This window comes from Heterodontus francisci, chromosome 6, assembly GCF_036365525.1.
Source record: "Heterodontus francisci isolate sHetFra1 chromosome 6, sHetFra1.hap1, whole genome shotgun sequence".
NCBI classification, from domain to species: Eukaryota; Metazoa; Chordata; class Chondrichthyes; order Heterodontiformes; family Heterodontidae; genus Heterodontus; species Heterodontus francisci.
Window position 1 is genome coordinate 90,013,302 of NC_090376.1, and position 27,976 is coordinate 90,041,277.

Here is a 27,976-nt window from a genome sequence, read left to right on the forward strand (position 1 = left end):
TGCAACAGTCTTCACTATAGAGGATACAAGTAACATCCCAGAAATAGCTGTAAATCAGGAAATGGAAGGAAGAGAGGAACTCAAGAAAATTACAAATCATCAGGGAAGTGGTACTGAGCAAATTGTTGGAGCTATGGGCTTAGGGTCTTAAAGGAAATGGCTAGTGAGATAGTTGATGACCGGTTTTAATTTTCCAAAATTCCCTAGATTCAGGGAAGGTTTCATTAGATTGGAAAATAGCCAATGTAACTCCTTTATTCAAAAAGGGAGGACACAGAAAGCAGGAAACTACAGGCCTGTTAGCTTAACATCTGTCATATGGAAAATGTTAAAAGCTATTATTAAAGACGGTATAACAAGGCACTTAGAAAAATTCAAGGTAATCAGGTGGGGTCAACATAGTTTTGTGAAAGGGAAATCATGTTTAACCAATTCATTGAAGTTCTTTGAAGTAGCAGCATGTGCTGTGGAGAAAGGGAAACCAGTGGATGTACTGTACTTAGATTTCGAGACGGCATTTGATAGGTGCCACATCAAAGGTTATTGCGGAAAATAAAAGCTCATGATGTAGGGGGCAACATTGGCATGGATAGAATACTGGCTAGCTAACAGGAAACAAAGAGTAGGCATAAATGGGTCATTTTCTGGTTGGCAAGATGTAATGAGTGATGTGCCAAAGGGATCAGTGCCGGGCCTCAACTTTTTACAATTTATAGAAATAACTTGGATTAAAGGACCAAAGATATGGTTGCTAAATTTGCTGATGACACAAAGATAGGTAGGAATGTAAGTTGTGAAGAGGACATAAGGAGGCTACAAAGGGATATAGATAGGATAAGTGAGTGGGCAAAGATCTGGCAAATGGAGTATAATGTGGGAAAATATGAAATTATCCATTTTGGCAGGAAGAATAAGAAAAAAGCATTATCTAAATGGTGAAAGATTGCAGAGCTCCGAGATGCAGAGGGATCTGGGTGTCCTCGTATATGAATCGCAAAAAGTTAATATGCAGGTAGAGCAAGTCACGAGGCAAGCTAATCGAATGTTATTTATTACCAGGGGAATTGAATACAAAAGTAGGGAGGTTCTGCTACAGTTACACAGGGCATTGGTGAGATCACATCTGTAGTACAGTGTACTGTACTGGTCTCCTTATTTAAGGAAGGATGTAATTGTGTTGGAAGCAGTTCAGAGAAGGTTTACTCGACTCATAGCTGGAATGGGCGGGTTGTCTTATGAGGAAAGGTTGGACAGGATAGGCTCGTATCGGCTGGAGTTTAGAAGAGTAAGAAGCGACTTGATTGAAACATATAAGATCCTGAGGGTTGTTGACAGGGTGGAGTTGTAAAGGATGTTTCCTCTTGTGGCAGAATCTAGAACTAGGGGTCACTGTTGAAAAATAAGGGGTCACCCATTTAAGACAGAGATGAGGAGAAATCTTTTCTGAGGGTCGTGAGTCTTTGGAACTCTTCCTCAAAAGGCAGAGACTTTGAATATTTTAAGGCAGAGGTGGATAGATTCTTGGTAAGCAAGGGGGTTAAAGGTTATCGGGGGTAGGCAGGAATGGAGTTGAGGTTACAATCAGATCAGCCATGATCTTGTTGAATGGTGGAGCAGGCTCGAGGGGCCGAGTGGCCTACTCCTGCTCCTAATTGATATGCTCATATGCAACAAGTTAAAAATTAAGTCAGAAAGGAAGTCAGGTCTAATTTTTTGTTTTATTAAGCAGGCTTACAAAATAAGTTGCCAAGGAAAGTCATTGAAGTGGATGGTATAAAGAAAATGAATAAAAAACAGATGGACTCGGAGTCAAAAATCCTTTTCCTGGTCCTTATTTTTTTAATGTTCAGAAAATGCAGGCATTGATTAAAAAGAGTGCACAAACTGCAGTCTCTGACCCTGAACAACCTGGCACACTTAAAGGCTATCTGTACTTATATTTTATTTGTTGGCTTGTTCCATTTGATTTGCTCAAACAGTACTGTTTTGGTGGATAAATGCAAAATAAGATCACTAAAATCATCAGCAATTTTAGGTACATGCAAATTAATGGGAACATGGTTATAAGGTTTATGTATGATTTCCATTGTTTCATGGTATGCACAGACTTGGCCAATGGAGGCAAAAAACCTGGACGACCTACAAGGATAAGCAATCTGTGAAACACAATGGGTGCCAGTAACGGCAGCGCACTCAACGTTCACCACTAACTGGATGTCTGGCTGCACTGTAGCGTGCAAATCCAAAATGTGCAATGGGCCAACCAACGCAACTCCCAAGGGCTTGCTACTTCAAATGGCAAGTATGGAACCAGTGTGGATTTGGGCTAATTGCTCACTAATTAATTACACTTTAAAATTTTACACCTATATGTCCAGGCATAAGGGGGCCTCCTCTCAATTCAGGAATACTTAATGAGGAGGCCGACACCATTTTAAAAGTTAAAACTGATTTTAACATGAAACCCTTTAAAAGTCTGATAAATTTAAGCACTATTTACCATATTTTTAACACATTTGAAAATGATTTATCTGATCAAAATTATTGTACTTTCGAAAAATGTTTAAATTTTGCAAAATCTTGCTTAAACTTTGAATTTTGTAAAATTAATCATGTCTACTAAATAGGATTTTCTAATGCCTGAAGCAGCCTGGTTTATACAGTTACTGCGGTGCAGTAACTAAGCCACACCCACAACTGCCTGCTATTTTTGCCCGAACTAGATGGCGTTGCTGGGCCTTGCTGCAGCCAATGCCAAGTGAGATTTCTACCTCAAGGCAACCACAATTCTTTCCATAGGTTCATGTGTAGATTTATTCAATGTCAGTGACGAAGCTGTCGCTGTACTGCTGACCTGAAGTTTGGGCCAATAATTCCATTGACCTGTGGAATGCAGCTAAGCAGAATTGACTAATCCAGTCAAACCTCTATGGCAAATGGTAATCCAATAACTGAACCTGGAAGGTTTGCAAATCTCAACAGTATCACAGAATCTTTACAGAGCACGAGGCGGCCATTTGACCCATTGTGTCTTTACTGGCTCTCCAAATGAGCAATTCACCGAATGCCTTCGCCACGTAACCCTGCATATTCTTCCTTTTCAGATAACAGCTTAATTCCCTTTTGAACGTCTCGATTGAACCTGCCTCCGCCACATGCAGGCAGCGCATTCCAGACCTTAGGCACTCACTGCATGAAAACGTTTTTCCTCGCGTTGCTTTTGCTTCTCTTGCCAATTATTTTAAGACTGTGCCCTCTCATTCTCATCCTTTCACGAGTGGAAACAGTTTTTCTCTATCTACTCTGTCCAGACCCCTCATGATTTTGAATACCTCTATCAAATCTCCTCTCGACCTTCTCTTCTCCAAGAAAAACAGACCAAACTATCTTCATAACTGAAGTTCCTCATCCCTGGAACCATTCTCGTGATTCTTTTCTGCACTCTCTCCAATGCCTTCACATCCTCCCCAAAGCGTGGCGCCCAGAACTGGACGCAATACTACAACTGAGGTAGAGCTAGTGTCTCATACAAAACCTCCTTGCTCTTGTACTCTATGCCCCTATTAATGAAGCCTAGAATACTGTATGCTTTATTAACTGCTCTCTCAACCTGTCCTGCCACCTTCAATGACTCATGCACATATGCACCCAGATCCCACTGCTCCTGCACCCCCTTTAGAGTTGCACCCTTTATTTTATATTGTCTCCCCATGTTCTTCCTACCAAAATGAATCACTTCACATTTCTCTGCATTGAACTTCATCTGCCAGTTCTGATGAAGGGTCACTGACCTGAAACGTTATCTCTGCTTCTCTCTCTGCAGATGCTGCCAGACCTGTTAAGTATTTCCAGCATTTTCTGTTTTTATATATTTTCATGTCAACCTGCGCCTGTAACTCACCAATCCTATTAACCGCACTCTGTGCATTCACATACATGCACATTAACCCTGATTTAGACTCTATTACTTTTTCCCTTACTCTGACCCCATCTAATAACTTGCTATTCCCTACTCTAGTGCTACCATCTCTCCCAGTATTCTGTACACCATGGTGTTCCTATCTGGTAGTTCCTCCTGGTTCCCACACCTCTGCCAAGTTAGTTTAAACCCTCCCCAAGAGCACTAGCAAATCACCCCTGCAAAGAACTCAGTCTCAGCTCCATTTAGATGCAGTCTGTTTGGCCTGCACAGGTCCCATTTCCCCCAGAGCTGATCCCGATGTCCCAAGAATTTAAAGCATTCCCTCCTGCACCATCTTTCCAGCCACGCATTTATCGGCTTTATCTTCCCATTTCTAAACTCACCTGCGCTTGGCACTGAGAGCAATCAAGAGATTACTACTTTTGAGGTCCTACTTGCTAATTTCCTACGTAGCTCACTAAATTCGGACTGTAGGACCACATCCCTTTTTTTGCTTATGTCATTTGTACCAATGTGTACCATGACTGTTGACTGCTCACCCTCCCCCGTAGGTGGGCAGAGAGGGGGGGGGGGGGGGGGGCAGGCAGGGAGAGAGGGAGCACAAGCAATTGCACAGCAACTCTGCCTCTGTGGATTTCTCAGGAGCTAGATTTGGAGACTCATAAGCATAGTGATGGGATTCCACAAAATGCACAACATTTTATCTTAATTTATATGTCAGGCCATGATCCACAAGGTTAAAAACTATTTTAGTCAGTGGAGGTAGACAGCTTCACAGGACAAAGTGCCTTTGTTTCATATTTTGTTCTTAGAGAACTTGGATTTTTCTTTATGATTTTTTGCAAATTTATCAATGCTAGAGAATACTTTTTTTAGAAAACCTGGTTACTGCATAAAGTCAACAGTAAGCTTAGACACGCATTCCCTTTCTGCAAATGATACTTACAACTCTTACAAGGACTTATTTCTATGGTTCTGAAACACTGAAATCAAGACCAGTGTTAGACCATTAACCATAGGACCACTAACCATAGGAGAAATGTTTTTGTGTAAACTCTTGTCCACTAAGATTCTTAATCACTATCAAGATTACATTTATTCAGCCTGTGCTGGATATTAACCTAAGAATCAACCACTTGAAACTGAAGTTATTTTGTGCTCCTCTTCTGCTGGGATTTCTTGGACATCTGTGAAATTTACTGAATTTAACAGGGTAAAACAAGTATTTACAAATTAGCTGGTATGACTGCATTAAAAGAAAACTAACTTTAGGACGAACACGACACTAGCATTTTGGAGAAAAAAAAATTCAGGGAAAAGCAGCAATAAAAATACTTTAATTTGAGGTATAATGATGAACTAGTTTAAAAATAATTGCTCTGTTTGCCCATGGCAGCAGATCTTCGGATAGAAGTGAAAATGTTACTAAAATTGTTTTGGCCTAAAAAGAAACTGTTGTGATGCACAAAGAAAAACAGTAGTTGATAGTCACAAGACAAATAAGGAACATTCTAAACTCTCCATGGGTCAGTTCTGTTAACTGGAAAACAACCCACAAACTGAAACAGGGTCATAACATGCAGATTTGAAACATAGTGGAGAACCTTTAGCAACTCTTTCACACGAGAAATTTCATGGGAAGTATTCATTTGGATTGTTTCCAGTTGTTTTTCCGCATCATTTTCCATTTAAAAACACACTCCAAAGAAACTGATCTGGTACTCTGGCTACCTAGCCAAAATTTATTATATATGCACTAGAATGTCAGTAAATTTCAAAAGCTCAATAACAATTTCTTCAAGTACAGTACAAATTTCATGGTCAAATATAATCAGAAAAAGATCAAATAGTCTTTTTGCAATAAACACGAGGGATGCAAACCTGAACAGTTATGGCAGACAACTGGTTTAGCCATTCACTGCCAGATCTGGCTGGACCACATAAAGCACTATCGGGTCCTGCTCTCCTCTGCAAAAACTGCACTCTATTCCAGGATCGTTCTGGAATACAAAGGTAATCCTAGACTTCTTTTTTGTACTGTGAGCAGTCTTCTTAAACCCCTTGCCCCTGTTTCCACCACCCTCACCTCTAACAAATGCGAGGAGCTCATGGATTTCTGTGTCACCAAGATTGAGACCATCCGACCAGCTGACTTTGCCACTTCCTTCCCTTCCCCTAGTTCACCAGGCCGAACCTCCTCTAAGGCTCCCCCTTGCCTAAACCGGAACTTGTATCTTTCTCAAGTTTCACCCCATCTCCCTTCTTTGGGTTCATCTTACCCTCCTGCTCTCTCAACTCTATTCCCACTAAACTACTGATCATCCAATTTCCCTTCCTGGCTCCCATGTTACCTGATATTGTTAACGGTTCTCTCTCCTCAGGTTCTGTTCCTATCTCCTTCAAATCTGCTGGTGTCACTCCGCTCCTCAAAAATCCAAGCCTTAACTCCTCCATCCTTGCAAACTACCGCCCCATCTCCAAAGTCCTTAAATGTGTAAGCACTTCCCAAATTCATGCCTGGTTTTCCTGGAAATCCATGTCTGAATCCTTCCAATCAGATTTCCACCCCTGCCACAGTACCGAAACTGTTCTGATCCAAGTCACAAATAACAAAGGCATACTATCCCTGCTTGTCCTTCACGAGCTGTCTGCAGCCTTTGACACAGTTGATCACACCATTCTGCTCCAACGCCTCTCCGTTGTCGTCCAGTTGGGTCGGACTGCACTCGCCTGATCCCATTCTTATCTACCCAAATATGGCCAGAGGATTGCCATCACTGGCTTTTCTTCCTGCTCCCACAGTTACTTCTGGTGTCCCACAAGCATCTAACCTTGGCCCCTCCTATTTCTCAGCTCATGCTACCCCTCGGCAACATCATCCGAAAACACGTCAGTTTCCACAGGTATACTGACAACACGAAGCTTTACCTCACCACCACCTTTCTTGACCCCTCCACCGTATCTAAATTGTCAGATTGCTTGTCCAACTTCCAGTATTGGATGAGCAAAAATGTCCTCCACTTAAATATTGGGAAGACAGAAGCTCTTGTTTTCGGGCCCAGTCACAAATTCCGCTTCTTTGCCACCAACTCTATCTCTCTGTCCGAGAGCTGTCTGAGGCTGAACAAGACTGTTTGCAACCTTGGTGTCATATTTGGCCCCAAGATGAGCTCTCAACCACATATCCATGCCATCACTAAGACCTCCATTTCCACTTCTGTAAATCAGCTGACTCCGGCCCTGCCTTAGCTCATCCGCAGCTGAAACCCACATCCATGCCTTTGTTACCACAAGGCTTGACTATTCTAACATACTCCTGGCCAGCCTTCCATGTGCTATCCTGTAATCTTGAGGTCACCCAAAACTCTGGTACCCATATCCTAACTTGCACCAAATCCCATTCACCCATAATCCCGATACTCGCTAATCGACACTGGCTCCCAGTTAAGCAACACCTCAATCTTAAAATTCTTATCCTTGTTTTCAAATGCCCCCATGGCTGGGCCCTTCCCAATCTCTAATCTCCTCCAGCCCGACAACTTTTTAAGATATCTGCGCTCTTCTATTTCCAGCCTCATGAGCATTCCCAATTTTAATTACTCCACCACTGGTGGCCATGCCTTCAGCTGGCTAGGCTCTAAGCTCTTGAAGTCCTTCCCTAAACCCCTCTGCCTCACTTTCCTCCTTTAAGACTCCTTAAAACGTGCCTCTTTGGCCAAGCTTTAGGTCATCTACCCTAATATCTCATGTGGCTCGTTGTCATATTTTGTTTTATAATGCCTCTGTCAAGTGCCTTGGGGCATTTTATTATGTTAAAGGCGCTATATACATAAAAGTTGTTGTTGTTGTAAACAGTATACACGTTATCTATGGGCCCCAGTCTATTCCAATTTAAAATTTTCATGTGCAGTCACTATAGACATTTTAACCCTTGAAGGAAGGTATTCATGCAATTATGACGACAACTCTAGCAAAATTCTAGAAATATGCAGTCGATGCATTTCCAATTAAAACACCTTCACAGCGTTATAAAATCTGTTTTGTTATGCAGACAAATGAATGACCATTTCACACCCAATGTGTAAGTACACCAAATATGTAGGTGTGCGTATATATAAAATTTACATATATATATAAATCTACCAAATTATATATTACAGTAATATCTTGAAACAGCAACTGCACTATAACAATGTGCATTTATATAGCACTTTTAATGTAAAGGAATGTCCTAAGGCACTTTGCAAATAGATGAGAGGCAAACAGATAGAAAGCCAGGAAGATAAAGATAAGGAAGGATTATTGAAAGCTTGGTGAAAGATGAGTCCTGAACAGGTTTTTGAAAAAGTGGAGAGGTTTAGGGAGAAAATTCCAAAGAGCTGGCCCAAAATGGCTCAACTGCTAATGGTGGGAGTGAAGAGAAAGGAGGCCTGAGTCAAGAAGAAGAAAATGCTCAATAGGAGCTACAAGGCTGGCAGAGATATGGTGATCGAAGTCAAAGGGATTTATGGACAAAGATTTCAAATTTAATAGAACAGGGTTGGGAAGCCAGTGCACATCAATAAGAATGGGCCAAGTGGACTTAGTGCAGGACATATGTTGTTCACAAGCTGAAATATATAGAGGATGGAACATATGAAGCCAACAAGGAGAGAATTAGATTAGTCAAATTTGTAGTTAACTAAAGGTGTTTCAGTGAGAGAGACTGATGTAGGAGGCAGAGGAGGACAATGTTGTAGGGGTGGATGTAAGTAGTCTATGTGATGTATAGGGTGTGGGGTTTAAAGCTCAGCTCATCATCTAGCAAGACACCAAAATTGCCAATGGTTTTGTTCAGCCTGAAAGTTTAGGCGGGGATAGAGTGGAGTGAGTGTTGCAAGAGCAGTCTGTGGCAGGGACCAAAGACCATGGGTGGAATCTTACGAGTGCCGCGTGCTCCTGACGACGGGACCGGAAGTTGTTGTAACTTCCGCTCCCACCAGAAATCCTGTCCCCCATGTGATTTGGCATTTACATTAGCCATGTGGCAACAGGCACAGGGGACATGTGGGATCATGCGGCAGGGGCAGCCTTTCATTGGTGAAACTGGCTGTCACTGCCCCAAGCACCATGATCGCCAGATATAAAACATTCTGCGCTTGCAGCTTCAAGGATCAACAGCCATGTAGGTATCTCCAGACTAACTTAAACTGAAGCTTTCACTTAAATGACAAATGCTTTTACCTCCCTTATTTTGTGAAAGTCACCACAACTTCACATCATTTATTTTACCTGCAGCTAAAATGAATCACATGGCAGCCAGTACCCTCAATTTGCCCCACAGCTCCCCAACCTTGACAGCACTCATCCCTCCTTTAGGCCCTTGCCAAATTATCTTCACACTGTAGTGATCTAATCCATCCACCATGCCTGCAGCCGACAACATGCATCTTCACCCTCAACATTAACCACTCAACAACCTAAATGCTCCACTCCACCCTCCACTGCTCCGCCATGCATCCGATCAACATCACCCTTCCTTCCCCGACTATCCTGCGCTGCTTAGCGTTAGTTTAGCAGCGAAGAGCACAAAGCTGGGACTCAATTGCACAAATCTGACTGCTGCCACGTTAAAACATTCGTGAACCGGGTGGCACAGAAATAGCGTTCACTGTTCACTTCATCTGGCATATGGCAATGAGTATTAATATTATTTAAATTAATGCAAAGCTGCAATTCGCCACCACTCTGGGGAAACCCTGGAATGCTGCAAACCTGCCAACTTAATTCCTCTAAAATATCCCACTGTCTGAAATCCAAAAAAACACCTCCCCCGCCTAATTATATCACCCTGCACGCCACCAAAGCCGCCACAGAAGACAGCATAAAATTCCTCTCCCCACCCCGATAGCTTCTGGTTGCCCTATGTTGATCTGGAAGAATTGAGATTTATTCGAAATTTGATGTTAGACAAATAGCCCAAAGCTACGGAGGTACTTGAGTTGTCAAGGAGGTGGGTAGAGAGATAATAGTTGGCCACCAGTGCAAGATTGCAAAGGTGGCCCTATGCCTGCAGATGTTGTCACCACAAGATACAATGTAGATAAGGAAGAGGAGAGGATTGAGAATAAATCCTTATGGCAGTGTAGGAGAAGGAAGAGAAGCCACTGCTAGAGACCAAAAATTTGGATAGGCAGGAATGGAGCCATATAAAGACAATGCCATGAAGTTAAACAAAAGTGGAGAAGGATGGCTTGATCAACCACATTGAATGCTGTGGAAAAGTCAAAGTCTAGGGCAGAAGTTCCACCAGAGGGATTCAAACAGGGTCTTCTGGGAGAGATTTATATGGAGTTGAGAGGAAATAACACATTCAAGAATCTTAAAGTTTGAAGTTGGGGTGGTAGTTGAAAATGTTGGAATGGCCAACTGTAGATTTTCAATGAAAAATAACAGCAGTTTTGAAGGGAGGAATGATAGTGTTTCGTGAAAGGAAAGCTTGATGGATAAGAACAGAAGTTGAGTGGTCAGGACTAGCAGGATGCGAGTCTTTGGATTTAAATGAATTTTAAGAGGCTGTTGGGGGTTGGGGTGAGAAACTGGGCCACAGACTGCAAAAAGACAGTGGTCCTGGGCTAAAATGGTGGAGGAATGAGGAAGCAGTCCAGCTGCAGGCATGAACTCAACTATTGAGACAAAGATTCACGAGTTGTTCACATTTAATGTTTGAGTTAAGGACATGGTAGGGGAAGGAAAAGAGTAATGCTTCACATGGTCAAGCCAGACCTGGTAACAAACCAGATATGTTCAAGCTTGGGACCCTTTGACTTGAGAGAAAAAATATAGGCACTAAGCCAGGAGCATCAACATGAATGGGAGGTAGTGACTGAAATGCTGGGAACAATTTTATCAAAGGTGTCATGCTAGGCCCCCACCTGCCAAGAATGAGGCATACTAATTTTGTCATGAACATTGATTTTAAACTGTTACTGGAGTGAAGAAAGGACTTGTTAAACAGATCAGCTGGAAAAGACATTTGCATATTAACAGATGGTGATTGGAAGGCCAAAGGACCATTCCCTGACACATTGAACCCACAATGGCCTTTTGATCACCAGGTACTGTGTGTAAGAGAAGTATTCCAGAGACTGCTAAGGTGATACAATCCAAGACGTGGTCAGACCAGTTAGTCACGTGACTAACCTTCTTGGCAACCTGGGTTTTTCTAAATTGTGCAAACAGCTTGAACTCAGAGAGGGTCTGTTTGCTCTTGGACTGAGAAAATCTCTCCTGTCCACTCCCATCTCTTTCTCACGGAACTCCAAACCCACTGAAGACACATGAACCCCAAGAGAGAAAAGTCTCCTACAGTGAACAAGGTTTAAGAAGAATATTGGGCCCCAACGAAAAGCAAAATCTACCGACAATCAAGGACTCTACAGTGAGCTTGAAGAACCATAACAAAAACTCTTCAGATATTGCCTCAGACCTTTCCACTTTATTTTTCTTCTGCTCTTCTCTGTCTCTATTTGCATGTGTGTATTGCGTATGCATGCTAGTGTGGGTGCGTCATGTATCCATCGGCATCAACCGAATTACAGTTTAAGTTCAAGTTTAATAAATTTCAACTTTTCTTCTTTAAACCTAAGAAAACCTGTATTTGCTGGTTTCTTTGCCTTATAACTGAAAAGCAGTGAACGAGGATTCACGAAGGGGGAGCTAAAAACAGTGTGTTTAAAAATAAAACCCTGTTCCGGTAAGACCAGGTGAAGGCTGAAAGGGACCCCTATGTAACAAAGGCAAGAATGAGAAAAAGCGATTAAACAGATCATAACAAATAGAAGACCAATGGCAAAGGAGTTGGAAATTTGTTGGTGAATTTGAGAGACAGCTAGGATAGTTAACAAGAGCAGATGATAAGAACACTGGCACTGGAGAAGAATAAGGGAACAATGGTGGTAAGGGAGACAGGGAAGCGGTTAGAGGTAGAGAGACTCGTGTACACAGACCACAAGAGATGATAAGATTGAGGAACTGGATAAGTATCTGTGTTGGAGAGTTTATCTGAAGGATTTATACGTATATTTTAAGCAGATGCCTAAATGAAGAGAGCGCTGAATTTGGTTTATTTCAAGGACATGGCCAACTGACTAAGAGAAGGCGTTATAAACATTCCCACATACAATTCAATGTTTTGTTAATATGTGCATGAGAAACATTTTCTGCTGCCTGGCAGCTACCTAAATAATTGTCTCTCTCCAAGACTCTTATAGTAACATTGTTACCATAAAGCTAAGCAATTAAACTTGGCCATATGAAATTTTGAAGTTATAACTTTCACAACTAGACGGATAAGATCACATTATGAGTAAAAAATCTAATGAAACTGCTCAGAGATCACCGTATTCTTCTTTTAAATTGAGATAAATGCATGAACGTATTTTGCAGCTGGAGAAACATAACGAGGAGTTGAGTTTCCATTTTGGGCGCAATGTGTGCCCATTTTGAAAAGTGTTGTCCTCCCCACTTGGTACAGTTTGATTAATATAACTGAAAATAAGTTTACCACAAAACAAAACATTTAAATCACATGGTCAATCCACCACCTGTGAGTAACCTAATTTTAAATTACTGAAAAACACAAACTATTTTCTAGTTTGAGTGGGTAATCAGTTCCTTTGTAATCTTTTTATAAAAAAATCATTTAAATCATATCTATCAGTGTCCTTCCACCCAAAAGTTCCAGTTTAATTCCTGGAGCCTCCAAGAATGCCTGCAAATGAGCACAATTAGCAGAAACTCCCAATGGGGATTAGTTCATGCTCAGGGCATGGCCAGTTGTGGACAATGTTCTTAAAACTATCACAAAAGATTCAGGAAACTCAAGTTGCGCTGAACGTAATTTGCGCTTAAAATCCTGTCACCCTGTGCCGGTTCTGCTAAGATCAGGCAAATTGTGCCAAACACCAGCACAAAGAAGCAGAAACTTCAAGCAATCTTGCTTTATCCGTGGCAATTTTAAAGCAGGGTCTATGCTTAGTAACTTCCATTTGTTCCAAAGATATATTCTCATAAAATTCCTTACTTTTAGATACTGTTACTGGTTCAATTTTTTTTTGTTTGGGGATGTGGGCATCACTGGCAAGGCCAGCATTTATTGCCCATCCCTACTTGCCTTTGAGAAAGTAGTGATGAGCCGCCACCTTCAACCATTGCAGTCTGTTTGTCCCACAGTTTGTTAGGTAGAGTGTTCCAGGATTTTGACCCAGTGACGATGAAGGAACAGCAATATATTTCAAAGTCAGGATGGTGCAAAACTCAGAAGTGATGGTGTTCCCTTGCACCTGAATCTCTTGGCTTTCTAGCTATTAGAGTTTAGGGTTTGGAAGGTATAGTTTAAGAAGCCTTGGCGAGTTTCTGCAATGCATCCTGTAGAAGATACACATTGCTGCTATGCTGCGCCAGTGGTGGATAGAGTCAATGTTAAGGTGGTAGTTAGACTCTCTTCTTGGAGATGGTCATTCCCTGGCACAAACATTTTCCTGCCACTTATCAGCCCAAGTCTGGACGTTCTCCACGTCTTGTTCCATGCAAGCACAGACCGCTTCATTATCTGAGGAATTGCGAATGGAACTGAACACTCTGCAATCATCAGTGAACATCCCACTTCTAATGATGGAGGGAAAGTAATTAAATGAAGCAGCTGGGGATAGTTGGGCCTAGAACACTGTCATGAGGAACTCCTGCAGCGACGTCCTGGAACTGAAATAATTGACTACAGTAACCTCAAACATCTTCCTTTGTGCTAGGTATGACTCCAGTCAGTGAAGTTACCCCCACTCCCAATCCCCACAGATTTCAAATTTTACTAGCGCTCCTTAGAGCCACACTCAAATATTGCCTTGATGTCAATGGCAGTCTCTCTCACCTCACCTCTGAACTTGGCTCTTTTGCCCATGTTTGGATCAAGTCTATAATGTGTTCTGGAGCCAAATGGTCCTGTTGGAACCCGAAGTGAGCATCAGCGAGCAGCTTATGAGTATGTGCAATTGATATATCTGTCATCAACACCTTCCATCAGTTTACTGATGATTGAGACTAGGTTGCTGGGGTGGTAATTGCCTAGATTGGATTGGTCTTTTTTTTTGGGCACAGCATAACTGGGCAATTTTCCACTTTGGCGTGTAGATACCAGTATCGCAGCTGTACTAGAACAGCTTGGCTACAGGCCCGGCTATTTCTGGGGTACAGGCCTTCTACACTACAGCTGAGATGTTGTTGGAGTCCATAGCCTTTGCTGTATCCAGTGCAGTCAGCCATTTCTTGGCATCACATCGAGTAAATCGAATTGGCTGAAGACTGGCATCTGTGACCCTGGGGTCCTCAGAAGGAAGCAGAGATGGATCTTCAACTCGACACTTCCGGCTGGAGTCAAATGCGAACGTTTCAGCCTTGTCTTTTGCACTCAAGTGCTGGGCTCCGCCATTGTTGAGGATGGGGATCTTCCTGGAGCCTCCTCTTCCCGCAAGTTGTTTCATTGTCCACCACAACTGGATGTGGCATCATTGCAGAGCTTTGATCGGATCCATTGGCTGTGAGATCGCATAGCTCTGTTAATAGCATGCTGTTTCTGCTATTTAGCATGCATGTAGTCCTGTATTGTAGTTTCATCAGGTTGGTGTCTCATTTTCAGGTAAACCTGCTCCTGGCCTACTCCGAGTAATCTCTGAAAGTTTAAGTAATTATATGCTCAATTGCCAATTCTACAGGAAATTAGAGTGAACTCAATTCAACGAAACAAAATTCAACTTCACCGACCTCTCACCTTCATGGTAATAATTTGAAACAAGTACAATAAATTAAAATTGTGGTGTTTTTTGAAAAGCAATTAATGTCAGCCCATTACATAGCTGAATCAGAACTGGAAAAGCAGGTAACCTACAAACCAACAATAATTTGTTGCTTTGGGGCAGAGAAAAGAAAGAGCATTGTAATTGAGAAGAATAGGTTATCTACAACGTCCGAACTGCCCGCTCCAATTCACTGGCTTTGAAATTGCTGGGTCCCATTTGCTGAAATTGCACTGGAATTCACACCGCTTTCCAATGGGAACTTTTGCTGAAACGTCCAGCAGAGCTCATATATGAATGCCAGAACATAAACCCAGCCTAAAACAGGCGTAAATGCAGCATCACCGATAAGGTTAATAATCTTCTGCCATGGATCCCCACTCTCAAACTCTTGTCTCCGTTGCTCCTCTCCCTCCTAAATTATTAGGTAGAAGAGGGTAGGCTCATTAGTCATAGAGTCATTTACGGCACTAAAGATGGCCATTCAGCTCATTAGAAAGCCCATTTCATCTGCTTTGTCCTTCTGAACACGTGCAAGGTTGACAAGAGCTTTTCACCAAAAAAGTGATGATACTTTGTTAAGCATAGGGCAGGTGTCAGTAAGAACTTTTTCTCAAAAAAAGCGCCAAGAAAATTGCTATCAAACTCAAATCTCAGTTATACAGATACCAACAGACTTTGGGTCATGCTGCACTTACATTTTTGGATGTAAATCTACTTCAGCGCATTACTGGCATCAAGTGCAGGAAACGCACATGGGCTGGACTTTTCAAGAACGGAGTCACGTAAACAAGTGGCAGAATGTTGTGGTGGTGGTAGTACCTCAGAAGTGGTGCAAATGTTGTTTTGGCACAAAGCTAGTGTAAATTAGTTACCCGTGAATTTCCTTGAAGGGGGGGGGGGGGGGGGGGGGGAAGAAAGGAAACAGTGCAATGCTGCTTTAAGTTCCAGTAAATTCTGGACGATTCATTTCATTTGTGTGCCCACACAGAACCTTTGATGAAAGCAGCCTGAAACGTCCCACTGCAACTTGTTTTATTACTTACAGCTCCCTCTGGTGGGAATAGTAAAGATTAATATTTGTTGGTGCAAATCTTTGGAGCTCGCACAGTGTATCAACCTTTGACGAATCACAAAGCGATAACCACAATTGTGCATATTACAACCTTTTATGATACTGTCAAGCTAGGCACCCACCTGCCAAGAGTGAGGCACATTAATTTTGTCATGAATATTGATTTTAAACTGTTATTGGAGTGAAGAAAGGACTGGTTAAACAGATCAGTCGTGGCTGGAAAAGACATTTATTTGCATATTAACAGACAGTGTTTGGAAGGACAAAGCAGCCATTCCCTGACACATTCAACCCACAATGGACTTTTGATCACCAGACATTGAAGGTGGGGGAGCTCGCATTCCAGGTTGACTGCCAAGATGGCCAAATACACAAATGGACATGGTCAAACCAGCTAGCCATATGACTAACCTGCTGGGCAACCTGAGTTTTTTGAATTTGTGCAAACAGTTTGGGCAGAGTGTCTGTTTGCTCCTGGACTGAGAAGATCTCTCTCCTGTCTGCTCCGTCTCTTTCTCAAGTCTCTGAATGCACTGAAGACACATGAACCGAGAGAGAAAAGTCACCTACAGCGAACAAGGTTTAAGAATACTGGGCCCCAACAAAAAGCAAGATATACCTACAATCAAGGACTCTATAGTGAGTTCGAAGAACCGTAACAACAACTTTTCAGATATTGCCTCAAACCTTTCCACTTTATTTTTCTTCTGCTCTTTTCTATCTCTATTTGCATGTGCATATCGCGTATGCATGCTAGAATGGGCACAGCGTGTATCCGTAGGCGTCAACCGAATTAGAGTTTGTTTAATAAGTTTCAACTTTTCGTCTTTCAACCTAAGAAAGCCTGTTTGTGCTTTTTTTTTGCCTTATAATTGGAAAGCGGTGAACAAGGATTCACCAAGGGAGAGCTAAAAACACTGTTTAAAATTAAACCTGGTAATGGCAAGACCAGGTGAAGGCTGAAAGGGAACCCCTTGACCTCTTTCTCACCTGGTCGTAACAATACAAAGTCAACATCCAAAAATTTCAGTTATTTGTGGCTGTCCATATCCACTGAAAATCTTTTTTCAGATTTTTAAAACAGACAGAATTCTAACATTTTAGTACAAAAATTAAACCGTTATTACAATGATTAGAAAAAGTCAACAGTTGCTCAATTTCATTTTTACCCATTACTTAAATTCTACAAAGAAAGGCCATCTTCCCCCTTTTATCTCAAGTGTGTCATTGGCTAAGGCGGAGATTTTTCCATTTCTACAGTCAATCCAGCTAGACGATAAGTCAAGGTAAAACAACAAATCTTTTGATTCCCCAAAACCGTAATTACTATCTTCCATCAGCATTATATCTAACAGTCTGCCTGAACAGGAAATACTCATTCAACTGAGATGAGCATGTTTGCCCAGCACTCAACTTCTCATTATTCTGATTGGGAGCTAAGCACAGCTCATACTTGAACTACCAGATCACTGCAGGCCAAGAGTTTCACTTCAAAGCAAGGTGCTGGAAATTTTTTCAAGGGAGATCATTTTCCATTTTTCTATATAACCGCCTGCAAAGAACAGGAATGGAAGTGGTCCCCACAATATGCTGAAAACGATACACTACTTAAAACATTTTATATACAACACTGATCTACACAGAATTTTGTGTTCCACTTTGCTTTGAGCAATATTATACGTTCTACTCATATGAAAGGTAGCTTTATCATACAAAAGCAAATATTTCAGGCCAAAAAGTATTTCATTGTCAGTTATATCCTTGTGTTAGAAATCAGCATATGCATTAAGGGCACGCAAGCTATACCTGAGCTTTCTCGAATAGGCAGTAAAATTATTCTTCACTTTAATTCCTGTTGTTCTGACGGTGCTTCTATATTTTGTTAATTTTTTTTGAGGACTCATGTATTTTAGAATTATGGACATTGTTTTATTTCGGAAAACTGAAAAGGATTCCCTGGATTTTTTTTTTCAAGGGGTCTTTAAGAAAAGGTCATCAGTAGGTCTTTTGGACATGGTTGGTAAACAACCCTTACTGGAAGTCACCAGTCTTCAGATAAATAGCCAGCAGGGGCTTTTTGACTTGGAGAAGATGCTTACGGAGAAGTGACAGGCCAAGATTTATAGGGGTCAGGAGGCTGAACGCGAAATATCGTTTTTGGTTTCGCTTTGGACAGTGTGTTGGGGTGTGAACTATTTTGAAGGCAGTTGGAGAAAACCAGCCAAGAGAGCAGTCACCATCAGCACCCTCTTCCATCTAGAGAACTTCCTGAGTATCAACTGTAACAAATAGAGAAACTAATGCTGCATTTCTCCTGGAAAGTCTACTAGAAACCCCTGATGCCACATTTTGCCTGGAAAGCCTGCCAAACTGATTTTCAACTTCATCTCAAAAGAACTGTTCTAGAAAGATCCTGGTGACAGTCATCTACACATATTTGGGACATCAAACCAAAAAAGGGACAACTGACATCCTTCCATATCTTCTCTTTTTTCTTCAAAAATTAGCAAGTATTTGGCCAAAGTATTCTTTTTTTGTAACAGAGCTCAAAAGAGAAAATTTCTACTTTTTCAGTTAACCGGGGTGTGTGTGTGTAAGGGGCCAAGGTAAACTCTGTGTTAAAGCTTTGCTTCATTGCTGGTTGTCTTGTTTTATTCTGGGATAAAGAGAGTCTATGACTGACCATATCAGTAACTGGGTAAACATTTAAATATATGTCATGACCTGTGGAGAAGTGGAACTAGAAAAACAGTGCACTCCTCCCACCTCGGTCATAACATACAATTGGGAGGGTCCGCTGGGATAACCCGACGACATACAGTTGTAAGTCGGGTAATAATAATTGAAGAGAAAGTAATTTAAAAAACAGGTTTCTTGTGCGTTAGAGTAAAATTTACTCTACCGGAATGTCTTTGTCAGTTGCTATGACCTTTCTGGAGAAGGAGGATGTATCCCTGAGTGATTTGAGAAATTTACCAAGGCTAGACTAAAGGACTTGGCAGAATTGTTGGTTAAAACCAGGAGCTAAGAAAGCAGACATAATTGCAGTAATAGCACAGCATTTACAATTAGAAGGCAGCAGCACACCAAATGGTAGCACAGTTGAATTAGCCAAAATTCAGTTGCAGGTGAGGGAGCTTGAACTTGACAAAGGAGAAAAATAGAAGAATTGGAAAAACTTGAGCTTGAATTTCAAAGGGAAAGTGGAGGAAGGGTATTTGAATTAAAAAAGATGGAACTAAGACGAAATGGTGGTCTTGACTCCAGTGAAAAATTTAATGGGGAAAGGTCAGACTTCAGCCCAGGAACCAGTGGAGAGCTGTTTAAATTTATACAAGCCCTCCTGAAATTTGAGGAAAGGGCTGTAGAGGCATTTTTCATTTCTTCTGAAACGATAGCCAGACAGATAAAGTGGCCAAAGGAAAGCTGGACACTGCTTATGCAAAGCAGGTTGATGGGCAGAGCTCATGAAGTTTATGCCATGCTTTCTAAGGAGGCTTCTGCAGATTATGAGATCAGAAAAAAGGCTATCCTCACCGCTTATGAGTTAGTCCCTGAAGCTTACCGGCAGAAATTTCAGATTCAATCTCCTGAGATTGACTGGGCAGACATAGAATTTGAAAGGGTAAAGCAAATTAAATTTGATTGTTGGATGCCAGCACTAAAGGTAGGAAGCCACATATGGAGAACCTTAGGGAACTAATTCTCCTGGAAGAATTTAAAAATTCCATTAGTAAGAACCCATGTAGAGAACCATAAAGTTTCAACAGCCAGTGGAAATTGCTGATGATTACAAGCTTCTTTACAAGACCAAACCCTTTGTCCGTCATCCCACAAACCAGAGAATGATGGAAGGTGAGAGGGTGAAAGGAAGGCAAGTAGCCAGGGACAGGAAGGGACTGCTGGGAATGCCCTGGGACCTCCTCTTCAAGCCAAAAAGGAAGATGCTGAGGGTGGAAGTGAGGTCCGCAAGCCTAAGCATTACCATTGCCACAAGGTGGGACACCTTCGTGCAGAATGCTGTAAGTTGTGGGGTAAACCCATGGGACATATTGGGGTACACAAAACCAATGTAGAGAAAGACGCCCTAACCGAGCGTATGACAGATCAGGCTGTAGCTCTGACTGCAGCTGTAAAGCCAAGTACAAAAACAACTGTGAGTGCAGGGGTTGTGAATAAGATACCTGACTGTTATCGGGAATTCTTGTCAAAAGGAAAAGTAACTCCTTATCCCGCAAGTGAGGCAGGTAAACCTATAGTTATACTTAGGGATACAGGAGCCACCCAAACTCTTTTGCTGGGAAAAAACATAAATTTTCCATCAGAGAGCGGACTGAATGCCAAGATTTTAATGAATGGTCTTGGCAGGGAGTATATACCCGTACCTTTGTATTGGGTGGACCTAGAGTGTGACCTAATGTCTGGAATGGTAACTGTAGGAGTTATCCATAGTTTGCCAGTAGAAGGAATTGACCTACTCCTGGGGAATGATTGGCCGGAGCGAAGGTAGTAGCTTCTCCAGTAGTCACGGAAAGACCAAGTGAAGTCAAAGAGACTGAACAGTTGCAGGAAAAGATCCCAGGAATTTTTTTTTCACGTGCAGCGACCCAAGCAATGGCTAAACAAGTTCCATTGTCAGAGGTAAAATTGGCACCACAGTCAGATAGTCAAACATCTAAAACTTTCTTTGGGGATTTGGATAATCCGAAGGAAATATTCAATAAGTCTTCTCTGATCAAGGCTCAGCAAGTCAATCCAGAGTTAAATAAAATGGCACAATCGGCTTTAAAAGAAGCTGAGGCAAACGGAGTACCAGAAGGCAACTATATTAATAATAGGATTCCGATTAGGAAGTGGAGACCTCCTCATAGACTTGCAGACGAAGAAGGGACGGTTGTTCACCAGATAGTGGTACTGCCAAAGTATCGCCGGGAAATATTAAGGATAGCCCATGAAATTCCTATAGTGGGACATGTGGAGATCCTCAAGACCCAATCACATATAGGTCAACATTTTTACTGGCCAGGTCTTTCTAAGGACGTGGTGCACTTTTATAAAACGTGTCATACATGCCAGATGGTGTGAAAACCTCAACCTGCCATAAAACTGGCACCTCTAATTCCCAAACCAGTTTCTGGGGAGCCATTTAGCAGGGTTTTGGTGGACTGTGTAGGACCTTTAACAAAAGCAGGACTCCAATATAAACTCAGTATCATAGATATGGCTACTCGGTTCCCAGAGGCCATTCCCTTGAGAACAATTTCTGCTCAAGTAGTGGTACAGAAGTTAACCCAGTTCTTCACTAGATATGGACTGAGATTTAGTAGGATCAAGGTTCCAATTTTGTCTAAAACTTCTCAGGAACTTATGGGTAATTTGGGTATAACAGTTAAAGTCTTCAGCCTACCATCCACAGACACAAGGGGGCTTTACAAAGGTACCATCAGATTCTCAAAACAATGATCAGGGCATACTGTCATGAATATCTCCATGATTGGGATAAAGGTCGAGAATTTTTGTTTGCCACGACGGATTAACTTAATGTATGTACTGGTTTTAGTTCTTTTGAATTAGTTTATGGACATGAGATAAGAGGTCCTCTAAAACTAATTAAAGAAAGGTTTTTAGAACAGACGGATGAATCTTGTGTTAGATTATGTATCCTTGTTCCGGGAATGGCTCACGAGAGCCTGCAAAGTGGCTCAGGAACACCTTAAAGCTTCCCAAACAACCATGAAGAAATGGACAAACATGCCAAGACCCGAAAATTTCAATCAAGTGATGAGGTGTTAATATTACTGCCTTTACAGGGTGAACTGCTGAAAGCAGTGTTCAGTGGTCAAAAGAAGTGGTAAATTATTTGATTGACACCCCAGGTCGCCGGAAAAAGAATCGAGTGTCATTTCAATATGTTGAAGCAAGATCATTGCCAGGAGGAGGATAAGCAAGCATAGGTATGTCAGGTAGTAGGGACAATAAAGAATGAAAGGGATAGTGAGGATGAGGCAGAAGGAGGCCTAGTCAATTCTCAAATTGAACCTCCTACTATCCAGTTAGCTAGTACTGAATTGTTAGGGAGATTGTACATTATACTTTCATATTTAGATGCAGAATGAGAAGACTCAAAGCTACCGACAGCATTTCAACAAATCTGTAGGCATATGCCAGGATGTGCAACCTTAGCCATACATTATGTGAATGTACATAACATAAGAAATAGGAGGAGTAGACCATTCGGCCCCTCAAGCCTGCCCCGCGATTCAATAAGATCATGGTTGATCTGCCCCAGACTTCAATTCCTCTTTCATGCCAGCTCCTCATAGCCCTCAATTCCCTGATGTTTCAAAAATTTATCAACCTCCTCCTTAAATACTTTGTGATCTAGCCTCCACAACTCTCTGGGATAGAGAATTCCAGACATTCGCTACTCTAAGAAGAAATTCCTTCGCATCTCAGTTTTAAATGAGTGTTCCCTTATTTTGTAACTATGTCCCCTAGGTCGAGATTCCCCCACTGCTGGAAACATCTTCTCAACATCTACCCTGTCAAGCCTCCTCAGAATCTTGTAAGTTTCAATAAGATAACCCCTCATTCTTCTAAACTCGAATGAATAAAGGCCTAACCTGTTTAGCCATTCTTGATAAGTCAACCCCTTCATCCCAGGAATCAGCCTAGTGAATCTTTTTTGAACTGCTTCCAATGCCAGTATATCCTTTCTTAAATATGGGGACCAAAACTGTACACAGTATTCCAGGTGCGGCATCACCAATACCCTGTACAGTTGTAACAAGATTTCCCTATTTTTAAATTCCACCCCCCTAGCAATAAAGGCCAAAAATCCATTTGCCTTCTTAAGTACTTGCTGCACCTGCATGCTAACTTTTTGTGTTTCATGCACAAGAACACCCAGATCCCTCTATGCTGCACATTTTTGGAGTCTCTCTCCATTCAAATAACAGTCTGCCTTTTGATTCTTCCTACATTAACTCCATCTGCCAAGCTTTTGCCCACACATTCAACCTATCTATATCCCCTTGCAGATTCCTTATGTCATCACAACATGCCCTCCCACCTATTTTTTGTATCAGCAAATCTGGATATATTATACACTCTCTCCCCACCCCCACCCCCCCCCACCCCAAGTCATTAATATAGATAGTAAATAATTGAGGCCCTAGGACTGATCCTTGTGGTACTCCACTAGTTACAGCTTTCCAAACTGAAAAAGACCCATTGATCCCGACTGCCTTCTGTGTGTTAACCAATCCTCAATCCATGCTATTACATGACCCCCAATACCGTGAGCTCCTAGCTTGTGCAATAATCTTTTATGTGGCACTGTGGTTCAGAGTGCATTCAAGTGGGGGGAGAGAAGAGAAATGTAGTAGTAATAGGGGATAGCATAGTTAGGGGAATAGATACTGTTCTCTGCAGCAAAGACAGGGCGTCCCAAAGGCTATGTTGCCTACCTGGTGCCAAGGTTAAGGCCATCTCTTCTGGGCTAGAGAGGAAATTGGAGTGGCAGGGGAAGGATCCAGTTGTCATGGTCCACGTAGGTACCAATGACATAGGTAGGACTAGGAAGGAGGTTCTGCTGAGGGACTATGAGCAATTCAGGGCTAAATTAAAAAGCAGAACCTCAAAAAGGTAATAATCTCCGGATTACTACCTGAGCCATGTGCAAATTGGCGTAGGGTAAACAAGATTAGAGAGGTAAATGCGTGGTTCAAAGTTTGGTGTGGGAGAAATGGGTTCCGATTCATGGGGCACTGGCACCAGTACTGGGGAAAGACAGCGCTGCTCCATTGAACCATGCTGGGACCAGTGTCCTGGCAAATCGTATAACTGGGGTTGTAATTAGGCCTTTAAACTAATTAGTGGGGGGGGGGGTTCAATTGAAGGGAAGTTTTAAAAAAATCAAAAAGAAACGAGAGAGCAGAGGTGCAGGGTAGTGAAGAGGCGAACAGTAATCAAAGTGTGACAGGAAGGTGCAGAAAATAAGCAGAAGAGTGCAGCAGAAATTAGAACCAGAATGAGTAATAATGGTAAAAACTCAAAGCTTAAGGCTCTTTACCTGAAGCACACAGCATTTGTAACAAGACAGATGAGTTGACGGCACAAATAGAAATAAATGAATATGGCTGGACAGCTATTAGAGACGTGATTGCAGGGTGACCAAGACTGGGAACTCAATATTTAAGGGTATTCGACGTTCCGGAAAAATAGGCAAAAAGGAAAAGGAGGTGGGGTAGCTTTGTTGATCAAGGAAGGTATCAGTGTGGTGGTGAGTAGTGATATAGGTGCAATAGATCATGATGTGGAATCAGTTTGGGTGGAAATAAGGAATAGCAAGGGGAAGAAATCATGGGTGGGAGTCGACTATAGGCCCCGAAGAGTTGCCTCACTGTAGGACAAAGCATAAATCGGGAAATAATGGAGGTGTGTAAGAAGGGCACTACAATTGTCATGGGTGATTTTAATCTGCATATTGACTGGAAAAATCAGATTGGCAGAGGGTACATGGAAGACGAATTTGTAGAGTGCATCAGGGATTGTTACTTAGAGCAATATGTTGCAGAACCTACCCGGGAACAGTCTATTTTGGATCTAGTAATGTGTAATGAGGTGGGATTAATAAGAGATATCATAGTTAAGGATCCTCTAGGGGGTTGCGATCACAACATGGTAAAATTTCAAATTCAGTTCAAGGGCGAGCAACTCAGGTCTCAAACCAGTGTCCTCAACTTAAACAAGGGCAGTTACAGAGGTATGAAGAAAGAGTTATCTAAAGCGGGCTGGGAAAATAGACTAAGGGGAAGGTCGGTGGATGAGCAGTGGCAGACATTTAAGCAGATATTTCATAATGCTCAGCAAAAACTTATCCCAGACTCGATGAGAAGAATGAACCACCTGCTGTTAACAAAGGCGGTCAAGGACAGTATCCAATCAAAAACTAAGGCATACAAAGCAGCGAAGACTAGTGGTAGGCCAGAGGTTGGGAATTGTTTTTTTAGGAACCAGCAGCAATGACTAAAAAGCTACTAAATAGGGAGAACATTGATTATGAAAGTAAACTGGCAAGAAATATAAAAAACAGCAAGAGCTTCTACAGGTATATAAAAAGAGTGTAGCTAAAGTGAGCGTGGGACCCTTGGAGAATGCGACTGGAGAATTGATAACAGGGAACAGGGAAATGGCAGACAATTTAAACCAATATTTTGCATCGGTCTTCACGGTAGAGGACACTATAAACATCGCACAGCTATCAGATAAGCAAGGAGCTAATGGGAGGAAAGATCTTACAACGGTCTCTATCACGAGGGACAAAGTATTTGACAAACTAATGAGGCTAAAGGCAGATAAATCACCAGGACCTGATGGGCTACATCCAAGGGTTTTAAAGGAAGTGGCTGCAGAGATACTCTCCTTGACTGCCTTTGTTAACCACGGGTGGTTCATCCTTCTCATCGAGTCTGCTGAGCGTTATGAAATATCTGCTTAAATGTCTGCCACTGCTCATTCACTGACCTTCCCTTTAGTTTAATGGTCCAGAATTCACCAGAATCCGGGAGGGTCCCAGCCGATTGGAAAACCACTAAGGTGACGCCCTTGTTCAAGGGAGGGAGACAAAAAGCAGGAAACTATACGCCAGTCAGCCAAACATCGGTGGTTGGGAAAATGCTAGAGTCCATTATTAAGGAAGAAAAAGCAGGACATTTAGAAAAGCTTAACACAATCAAAGAGTCAACATGGTTTTGTGAAAGGGAAATCATGTTTGACAAATTTGCTAGAGTTCTTTGAAGATATAACAAGCAGAGTTGCTAAAGGGGAACCAGTAGATGTACTGTATTTGGATTTAGATGTAGGATGTCGGAGAATCCTTTCCTATAAAACAGCATCCTTATCGCTTAAGTCCAGAGAAACAGGCCCAAGTCAAAGCAGAAATCCAATACGTGCTGGAAAACCACCTAATTGAACCCAGTCAAAGCGGCAGCGTTCCCCAGTGGCGTTAGTGCCTAGACCTGACAGTTCAACTAGATTCTGCATAGACTACAGAAAGGTTAATGCAGTAACAAAGGCAGACTCCTACCCAATTCCTACCTTTAACACCCACAGCTAAAGAAATATCAGCTTTTGTCACACCAGACGGTCTTTTCCAATGCCGAATTTAGGCTAAAAAATGCCCCAGCCACTTTTCAGAGACTAATGAACCAAGTGGTAGCCAGTGTCCCTAACTGTATGGTTGACCTTGATGATAGTGACACTTAGAACAACTAGAAGCTGTTTAGAAAATTACAATTGGCTGATTTAGTGATCAACCTTGCCAAAAGTGAATTTGCAAAAGCGAGAGTATCCTACCTCGGGCATATAGTAGGGCAAGGACAAGTGCTGCCAAGAACAGTGAAAGTACAAGTATTGGTGGAGTTCCCTACCCCCAAGACTAAATGAGAAATCATGAGGTTTTTGGGGATGTGTGGTTTCTACTGCAAATTTGTACCAAAGTTTAGTAGTATAGCTGCTCCACTGACAGATCTGCGACAAAAAAAAACAAGGCCATGTAGTCAGGGGAGTGCCAAGCACCTTGATAGGCTGAAAGCCATTTTGATTAAATAAACCAGTGTGGCTGCTCCAAATTTCACTAATCTCTTCAAGGTAGCAATTGATGCTGGTGACCTGGGGATCGGTGCAGTCCTTTTACAAGACGATGAATCAGGTATAGAAAGGCCAGTGGGATACTTTTCCAAAAAGCTAAACCTACACCAAAAAAGATATTCAACAGTGGAAAAAGAAACCCAGCTTATTACTAGCTCTTAAGCATTTTGAAGTCTATGTCTGCCATGACTAGAGAGACACACTGGTAAATACAGATCATAACCCTCTAGCCTCTGTGGAAAAATACAAAAACCAGAATGCCAGATTATTCTGATGGAGTTTACAACTGCAACCTCATCACTTAAAGATTATCCACATTGCAGAAAATAAGTGTGATTTCGGATGCTCTGTCTAGCTTTTAACTTTGCTTTGAGTTATCTGAGTGCAAAGATGGTGCAAAGCAGAACTGTATTAGCTACGTGTAAAGAGTGAATGAGAATGAATGTGTAGATGTGTTTTAAAACATTTTTCATTTTTCTCCCACTCTTTGTAATGAAACGCATTTGAAAATGGCATTTCATTCCTCCAAGGATGGAGGTGTTATGACGGTGCTTTTATATTTTTTGTTACGTTTTTTTTTTGAGGACTTATGTATTTTAGAATTATGGACATGGTTTTATTTGGGAAAACTGAAAAGGATTCCCTGGATGTTTTCTTCACTGGGGTCATTAAAAGAGGTGACCAGAAGGTCTTTTGGACTTGATTGACAAACAACCTTTACTGGAAGTCACCGTGTCTTCAGATAAATACCTGGCGGGGGCTTTTTGACTTGATGATGTTTACAGAGAGCTTTATCGGGGTCAGGAGGCTTGACTCGAGATACTGTTTTTGGTTTTGCTTTGGACAGTGTGTTGGGGTGTGAACTGTTTTGAAGGCAGTTGGAGAAAACCAGCCAAGAGAGCAGTCACTATCAGTACCTCTTCCATCTGAGAACTTCCTGAGAATCAAGTGTAAGAAATAGAGAAACTAATGCTGCATTTCTCCTAAAAAGCCTGCCAGAAACCCGATGCCACATTTTGCTTAGAAAGCCTACCAAACTGATTTTCAACATCATCTGAAAAGAACTATTCTAGAAAGATCCCAGTGACAGCCGTCCACATGTATTTGGGACGCCAAACCAAAAAAGGGACAACTGACATCCTTCCATATCTTCTCTCTTCAAGAATTAGCAAATATTTGGCCAAAGTATTCTTTTTTGTTTTGTAACAGAGCTCTAAAGAGAAAATCTCTTTCTTTCGATTAACCAGTCTGTGTGTGTGCACGCGAGCGAGAGAGAGAGAGGGGGTCCAAGGTAAAAGGAAACTTTCATATTTCACTCTTCGTATTAATGCTTTGTTTCATTGCTGGTTATGTCTTGTTTTATAATAAACTGATAATTTTGTTGTTTATTAAAAAAAACCTGGTTGGTGTATTTTATTCTGGGATTAAAATAGAGTCTATGATTGACCATATCTGTAACTGGGTAAACATTTAATTCTATGTTGCAACCTGTGGAGA

The 27,976-nt window shown here is 41.8% G+C and overlaps 1 protein-coding gene across 2 annotated transcripts in view; it reads right to left on the minus strand.

The window, feature by feature from the left end:
- The window catches only part of cwc15 (CWC15 spliceosome associated protein homolog), an 89,707-nt gene that overhangs the window by 17,688 nt on the left and 44,043 nt on the right, over window positions 1-27,976 (minus strand). The window lies entirely within an intron of this gene.